The sequence below is a fragment of the Lygodium microphyllum genome, chromosome 10 (assembly GCF_053477565.2).
Source record: "Lygodium microphyllum isolate KBCC chromosome 10, Lygodium_microphyllum_v1.1.10, whole genome shotgun sequence".
Classification (NCBI taxonomy): domain Eukaryota; kingdom Viridiplantae; phylum Streptophyta; class Polypodiopsida; order Schizaeales; family Lygodiaceae; genus Lygodium; species Lygodium microphyllum.
The window spans coordinates 107,026,384-107,035,863 of NC_141144.1; positions in this window are offsets into that span (position 1 = coordinate 107,026,384).

A 9,480-nucleotide genomic window follows, 5' to 3' on the forward strand; every position below is an offset into this window, starting at 1 on the left:
TCAAGGGCCAATCATCCTCTATTTGCAACACTTGGGGCTTGCGTCCCTCATAAATGACAGTAACATCCACAGCTGCACTTTCACGCATGTCTTGATCAAGGCACAACCATTTACCCTTGAGCATCCTCCATCTACGATACTTGAATACTAGGCATAAAGTTTGTCGTGCGACAAAATACTTGTAATTGGAAAGGAAAGTTGTCCAATTCATCCCAAAGCAAGATAATAGTCAACTAAGAGAGAAATTTTTTACCTGAAAGCCATGTCCCTTGTTGTGACTCGACACTCCATTGTGTCAGGACTGTGAGTTATTTTTGTGTCCAAGTTTTGCCTAGAATCCTTGTTACATAGTCCTCTGATGTATTTTTTATGATGTATGTGCTTTTGGTACGTCTCAAACCCTTACATTCCTTAAACATGTATGCAAAAATTGAAAATGAACTAGCTTAGATGTACATTCTTTGAGCCGGTGCTTGGGTTCATAGAATTCAATGTCTGCGAAAAATTTTGTGCTACACATGTGCAAAATGTCACTACTACACAATGGGCGCCATTCTATGCTATTGAGATTCCATATGTGCATATACTCAAGGGTTCCATATTCTCGACTCCCCTTGGATAATATGTACTTGGAGTCATAGAAAAAAACAAGGTCCTCTATGAGTTGCTTAGTTGTACGCCTCTCAAAGAGCAATCTACGAATTTCGAGATGGTAACACTTAAAAGAACCGGTGAAACTCTCAACATTTTGCCACTCACAACAATCCAAAGGGTATACTTCTGTAAATACAAGACAAGTTGTTATATAGGTATCATGAAAGTTCTCATTCTCAATGAGTTGCAAATACTTACTGTTTGCAATGTTTCACTGAAAGGGCACAGTGGGCGCAATGTGTATTTGTTTTTGCATGAATACATGTTGTACAAACACCTCTGTTACAAGGTGAGAATCAACTTTCCTTTGTCTGAGAACTAAAATTTTACCCTTCTAGTGCTTTGATACATCTGCAATTGCAGATGCTTTCACCTTGAAAGCTCCCTTCATACTTGGACACATATGTACCCAAGACAAGCAATGATATGTATCAGTGATCCAATTCCCTTTTTCATATTTTCTGTTATGTACTTCTATCAAGAGAATGCTTGTTCTTCTCTCATGCATTATAACCTATGCATTAGATGTAAAGAAGTATGTATTAACCCCTAAATAATAAGCATTTTAAGTTTATCCTGTAATCACCAATATGCCATACAATTCAACATGGCATTAAGAGATGTTTACACTTTTGTAAACAGGCATAAACATCGATATCGAAACGCATGTGGATATATATATCAACACAAAGTATAGATTTAATTTCAAGACATCACTTTAGTCATACCATTTACATGAAATATAATGAAAAGAATAGCACAAGAATACTCTGAGAATTTCACCAAAATAAATTTTATTATAATGAAGAGGAGTCTGATTTGACTCAAGACATTGTATGAAATGTGGGTATTATAGAGTAGTTGTTACAATGATAGCAGCCACATGCACGCAAATCTTAATAGACACATTGGATTGACACCTGAGATATTCTAAGACTCAACACATATTGTGTTATATGGATGATATGATACAAGAGTTTCATGGATCATTGTCAATTGGCATGGAGATCCAAATGGACACATAGGACCAATAAAGCAGAGGATTTTTGAACCATCAACTTCCAGCAGATCCATATCATCCAACACAAAGAAATCACTCACCACATCAAAATAGTTGATGGAGAATTATATGCTTCACCTAAACCTTGTACAATACCTACATGTACAAAAAAACACCTGCATGAATCCCTTTTAACAAAAATACTTGCATGAATCACTTTTAGCAAAAAATATCTAGATAATTGCATGAATAGAAGCAATACAAAACATGGCCAATTTACTTATAAGCTGATTTGCTGAAGATAAGATTGAATCATTGCTAATCAAAACCCATTGCAAATGATGGACATAAGAAAACATCAATCCCATCAAATATAAAAGTCACTAATTAAATGAATAAATTTTGGCACCACAAAATATGGTAGATCACTACAACAGAAACGAGATATAGACGCGCATGCTAGACGCGCAAAGTTGGGCGCATCTATCACTACGTCTATAGGCGCGTCTAAATGTGCATGTAAATAGATGCGATTTTTGCGTCTATATATCTGCACAAATAGACGCGCTTATACACGCAAAAATAGATGCACACGTCAAAATTCAAATCATACTTAAATCATTTCTTTTCAAACTACGCCTTTCCTTTCCTACGTTTTTTGCGGTTCTAAAGCTTGAGTTTAGCCGACATGCAGTCTCTTCATGCCTCACCTCCTCATGACTCACCTCTTCTTTCATTTCAAATACACAAGAAGGGAAAAAGGAAAGCCAAGGAGAGGAAGAAAGAGAGAACAAGAGAGAGGAGAACAAGAAGAAGCAGCAAGCAAGGAAGCAAGCATCAAGGGAGGGTAACTTACCAAGGAGAGGAAGAAGGAGAAGGAAGAAGCGCCACTACCCGCCACACCAAACACCCAAGGTGAGTCTCTCTCTCTCTCTCTCTCTCTCTCTCTCTCTCTCTCTCTCTCTCTCTCTCTCTCTCTCTCTCTTTCTATCTTCCTCTCTCTACTTTGTCTGTGTATTTAGGATTTGTGATTCCATTATGTATTGCATTTTGTAAATCAATAATGACGGTCGTCTGCTAAAATCAGCCGACCAAGCGCGTCTGATAGCGAGTCTACATCTCAGTGTAGACGCAGATATAGACGCGGAAAACGTTTCTCTGGGGACGCATCTTTGAGCGCGTGTGTGAGCGCATGTGCTCTGCAGTGTACACGCAAGGATACACGCACTGACAGACGCCCACAGAGATGCAGGTATAGACGTGCACAGAGACGCAGGTATAGACGCTGTATGTAATATGTTTTATCTACACAGGGTAATATGATTTTTCTTGTGTAGATGTGGAATCCTGGATCCTCCAGCATCCCATTCAACAAGGATCAATTCATGGGGGAGATGATCAATTATCTTGGTCGCCCTCCCACTGTAGATGAGGTTTTCAGTGTGATGTCTGGGACACCTATCACATCTTTGCCTACACAGGGATCAACTGAGGTACATGGATCGACCGAAGCACGTACATCTACAGAGGTACGTGTATCGAGTGAGGTAGAGGGTAGTGCACGTCGAGGGAGGAGGGAGAGTGGTGCGAGAGGACGAGGAGGTTGAGGGCTTTGTGGGGGCTGCCTAGGTGGTGGCTCTCGATCACCCTCACCGAAAAATGAGAGAGGTGAGCCTCCACAAATGTACTACTCTATCACTGATGTTGGTGGTATCTTGCATGACTTCGAGGGGAGGGAAGTGATAGCCTACTTGAGGAGTGTCGTGCATGCCACATACAAAGATTGCATGATTCCCTTCAAGCACCAAAAAAATGGTTTGTGGCAAGAGGTGCTGCGGGCAATATATAAAAGGTACCCTAATCCCAAGAATTCATGATTCTCAGATGATTGGGGACGGTCAAAGGTGAGAGACGCGCTTCATAACAAGAGGTATCACCTTATGACGCGCGCCAAGGAGTCATTGCGGAGACAAAAGCAGGGGCGCCCTAGATATGGCCAACCACCCAATTGCCACTGCAAGGAGTGGAAAGAGGCCAAGAAGAGAGCAACGGAGAAAATGACAAGTCGCCAGCATGCAGAGGCGTGACGTATCCAGATGGCAACCATGGGATCGTCGTATTATGGATCGGGTGGTAGGGAGTCATGGGAGGCTGAGTTTGTAAGTATTATTTGATTTCTTTTTTTAAATTAAATTTTGTAATTTGTTTCACTTCATTATGTAGTGTGTTTTAATACATTGTATATTCAAATTGTTTTGTAGTTCCATATCGTTGGTAGGATGCCTATTCCTAGAGAGGTAGGCTACCATCGAGGTCATAACCGGCGTCCACTTGGCAGCATTTCTACGAGGAGGGACTCATCACGGAGGAGCAATATAATCGCACCATGAGGATTCCACCACCAGAAGAGGTATGTTTTATTTTTTACATGAAAAGTATAGATCAATATGATTTATTGTTTGTAATGGTATTTATATACTTTAATCCTTTGTGTAGGCGAACCCTAATGCAGTTGAGGATAGCGAAGGGGGGACTAGCAGTAGCGGTGGCGGCAACGGTAGCGGCACAGGCCGCGGTGGTGGTAGCGATGATGATGCCTCTTCTGAGGAGATATAGAGGAGCCCCATGTATGCATGCCTCCCCTTGGCTTGTAATTTTTATTTTTGATATGTATTACTTTCAGCTAGTGCTTGCGATCATGACGTCACAAGCACTAGAACTCATAATGTAAAAACGTTTCATCTTCGAAATAATTTAGGGACCCCCTAAAATTGTTTTGTTTTCCATGTCCAATCTTCGAAATAATCTTTCTCTGTTTTTCCTAAGTATACAATTTGATGTTGATGGGGGGGGGGGAAAACCAGAGAGCGTGTGGCCTGCAAGGCCACACGCTCTCTGGTTTTTCTTTTCATACCTCCTAAAATAATTTTAGGAGGTCCCTAATGCTACATACATTGTTTTGTTTTCAGTATCCAATCTTTGAAATAATCTTTCTCTGTTTTTCCTAAGTATACAATTTGACGTTGATGGGGGGGGGGGGGGGGGGGGGAGAACCAGAGAGCCTGTGGCCTGCAAGGCCACACGCTCTCTGGTTTTTTTTTTCATACCTCTGTTTTGCGTGTCTATCAGCGCGTCTAAATTGCAGGATAAATGCACGTCTATTCTCGTAAAAAACTTTCAGAGTAAACGTGATTTTAGACGTGTAGATACACGCATGTATAGACGCACAATATGAATATACGTAGCGCATTTATGCGCGGGTCTATAGGCGTGTCTAAGTATGCGTCTAATTCTGACTATAAGCGCGCTTTTAGACGCAATTTTGTAGACGCGTTAATAAACACGCCTTTTTTCACAATTCAAATATTACGTCTACTGTAAACGCCCCGAACAACGTAGTATGCTTAACAATTATGATATTCACTTGTTTTCGATATTTAATATAAAAGAGAATGAACACTTAAAGTTGAAAATGAAAATTACTCACAAAATTACAACCATGAAAATGTAAAAGTAATGGAGACAAGATTGAGGGTTGAAGATGGGCAACCCCCCCCCCCCCCCCCCCCCCCCCCGAAGGAATGTATTTCTGCTCAACCCAAGTCCCTTAGGAAAGAGCTCAGTTATAATCAACCTAGGAGTGAGAAGAAGTAATTCTCACTCTCACAAGATCATGCAAAGATGTACAAACACACATGCATTATCTATTATGCAATGACAAGAACTGATTTCTTTATAGTATGAGAGAAGAAAAAGGGGAAATCAGCCTTTCTCCATCGTTGATCAGCAGTACATGGATAGGGCTTGCTTCTTGTTGCTAAAATGGAAGAAAGAGCTCGAGAAGGAGGTCTTGTAATGAATTTACAGACTTGCTGTCCTGTAAAACAGCAGTGATAGAAGAGGGAATATGGAGGAATTTGATAATGGAGAAGTGGGGGATGATGATGGAGATGGATGGGGCCAGTTTCTGGCTATCTCTGGGTGCTGTACATGAGTTTACAGCAAAGAAAAATGATGTTAAATGAAGAAAAACAAGCTCTTATTTATAGGAGAGGGGAGAGCTAGTACAAAAGGGGAAAGTGGAGTAGCACAAGACAAGTGTCCAGCCACATGTCATGAGATGTGACAAGTGGTGGGACACTTGGAAACTTGTGTGACAAGTGTCTTGACACTTGTCTCTTCTCTATGGCCTTCCTTTTTCGGTTGAATACTGTCAAGAATAGAAACAACCAAATTTAGTAAGCACAGTCAGAGTACAGAACTTACTATTTTTAGAATGACATCCCTATTTTTTAGGACTAGCATTTTTAGGCTAATTCGAGGCTCCTAAAATTTAGGGACCCCCCCAAATATGGGTGTCATATGAAAGCTTTTTCCGTGTACATCACAAAAATGGTATCCGAATCTTCATGTGACTTTCCTATGCAAAGAAATGTGCATTTCAAGCTTTCAGTCCACACATGCACATTATACAAGCATTTCATGATCATGCCATCTTGTTGATTGTAACTGTCTGTTCTGGTGGATCTAGCCCACACTTCAAGGCATCAATTCTTTCTATGTGCGAGTCTAACCCTAATATGCGTGAGTTCTAGTCACAGGCGCCCAATCGGGCCATATAGGTGGAAGTGTGAACTATATTTTTTCTAACCCATCGCATGGGTCCACCATAACCTATGACCACTCATCAGTGGCCAGCTCCAATGCACTTTTCTTTATATCTAATTAGTGCAAAGGAAATAAATTTAATAAATCATTATATAGACAAATTAATGAAAAAAGATATAAATTCTGTTTCTATAGAGTTGTGACATCTACAAGCGCGTCTATGGAGCCTTTTTGTTGCAGTGGATTTACATGTAAATTGAGCTACAAAATCTCTGCTCTACCTTGTGTCAAGTGCTGCAACAACAATTGATCCTTAAGTTAGAACTAGCATCAAACCCTATTGTAAAGATAGTAGAAAAGAGATAATGTAGAGAGGAAGAAAGAGAGAGTTTGTGTGAGTACGTGGGAGAGAGAAAGAAATGAGCACCTATCCAATATTGCCCAAATTGATCTCTGCAAAAGACAATTTTGCAAGAGTTAGTATTTACATGAAGGTATATTGAAAAAATAGTAGAAAAGAGAAAACATACACACAGAAAGAGAGAGGGAGAGAGAGATAAGCACTTATGCAATGTCACCCAAAATGATCTCTACAACAAAACAACAACAAGGGTTAGAACTAACATTGTGTTGTATTGAAAAGATATCAACAAAAAAAAACCAAAGAGAGAGAGAGAGAGAGATTAACACCTTTGCCTCTTGCTCCAAATAAACTTTGCAAGAAAACAACAATTAGAACCAACATCAAATTCTATTGAAAACACAACATAAAAGAGAAACAACACATAGAGAGAGGGGGGAAAGAAATGAGAGAGAGACGAGCACATCTGTCTCTTGCCCCAAATAACCTCTGCAATAAAACAACAACAACAATAAGAAACGATATCAAACCCTATTGAAAAAATAGCAAACAAGAGAAAATGCAAAGAGAGATGGGCACCTGTGTTTTGCCCAAAATCTGGAGCCGCGTGGAGAAGAAAGTGCAGAGGTAAGTAGAACGCTCAAAACCCTAATTACTCTCAGCAGGGAGCTTCAATGGAGACAAAAATTTACGACTATAGAGAAGAGAGGGAAAGTGGTTTATTGCTCAACTTTTGGGTCAAACTGATTTTATGAGAGAGAAAAAAACCGAAATTGAAAATTCTCCAAAAAAAGAGGGGAAATACAAGGTGAGAGAAACTCAAAATTTGTGTACTATTCATTCTCCCTTTTTTAAATCCGCCACTACCCCTTTTTTTAATAGAAAACCCAAGATTTGGAGAGAGAAGATTCACCCTCTATGGATGTCAACATCTAGCCGTCGTATTGGACAATCCAAAAGGCCAAAATCTTAAACTATATTATTTTTAAGGGCCAATTTGTGAGTTCATTAATTTCCTAATGTCATCCTACCCATCCCCCACCCCACACCCCCTCTATAAACCCCATCCCTCCCCCCCCCATCACACAAGGAACTTTAGACACCTATCCATATAGAAAAAAAAGAGAAATTTTCTAGATACTTATCAAAGTATCTAGAAAAAGTCTCATGTAGTAAAAGTGGAACACTTTACAAGTTAGTGATATAGTAAAAAATTCCTATATAGGAATTTCAAGATTCTCTAGTTATCTATGTAGTGAAATTTTACTATATAAACAGACTAGTTAGAACTAACCATATAGTATTTTTTATATATAAAAAACTAGTTGCAATCATGTAGATAGTTTTAAGAATTACTAATATGGTAAAAAATATAAATCAAAATAATAAAAAGAATTAAAAGATATTATCTTCATTAATAAAGAGGTCAATTCAAGATACACATATCATCAATACTCAAAGGTTTATTGTGATTTTTTGTAACATGAATTTTCTCTCTATAGAGTAACCAATCTACGAGAGCTTTTCTCATGGCTGGCAATGTTTGCTCATTGCGTCCTCCTAAAAAAGTAGGATCTCTCTTAATAACACCATATGTAGATTTTAACGATGCATATAGCTCATCAATGGATTGGATGTCTAAATATTTGAGGAGAATGGTTTCTTGGTCTTCCTCTTCAAATGCATTAACAACCTGCATTTTAGAAATACAACATAGATTAGAGTGCTACCACATCATAATTTAATTAGCTACTCTATTGTCTTAATATTTAATAACATTGAGTTACCGATGAAGTTCTTGATGGCAATTCTATATTAGAAGGATCCACACTTTTTGATGGCTCAACATGGTCGAGAGTCTATAGTATAGACAAGAAAATAAAGTTAACAAAATTAAATTATGCCACATTTAGTAAAAAAAATGCAAAGAAGTACCTTAGATAATTTCTTGTTTTTGCCCATACTCTCCTTTTGTTGTTGCTTGCTTTGCTGCATTTTCTCGCTCAACTTATCACAATAAGTTTGTAATTAGATATAATTTATTAAATGCGTATATTAAAATAAAATATCAAGAGATAGCTAAGTATACCTTTCGTACACAAAGACTTTTCCGTGCTACTTCAACCTCCTCAGGATCTTGGATCATATCTTCTGGAAGAGAGTGTTCACTACCGCATGAACCCTATAATACAAGAAAAGTAAAACTTAGAATGGAATATCTTTAAATTTAAAAGTATACAAAAATTAAGAATATATGTATATATTCCTCATACAGATGGAATTCCTTGTAGTAGCTCCATAAAACTATGATCTGAGTTTAAATATTCCTGAAACATAAGTTAAGTGTTAGAGACAATCAAATGAAAAAAGACTACAAACCAAGATATACTAACCATTTCATTATTTTTTTGACATTTTTCGGAAGCAGAAATTGAAACAAGAGGTGGACCATCATTGTGAGATTCCAACTAGTACAAGCAAGAAAATTGAAGTCAATATCAAAAACTAAAAACTCTAAATATTAAAATATTTAAATGAGTGAACGATGTACATACATGTGTTGCACTATTCTCAGAAAAGATGCATTGTTCTTCCACCATAAGTTGTGGATAATACACCTACTCACTTGTATCCTAAAATTTTAGAGAAAATATAATGAAAGGTAAATATATCTAAGAAACCTAAAGTGAAATGATTATAATAATGATAAAGATAATAAAAATTATACAATAGAAAAAATAAAACTTGAGATGAAAATTGCAAATCTTACCGGTTTTTGTTGCATATCTACTTGCTCGAAGCTACGATTCTTCTATTAAAAAAACATAGTTGTGCCAATCAGTACCAATTTCTTGTG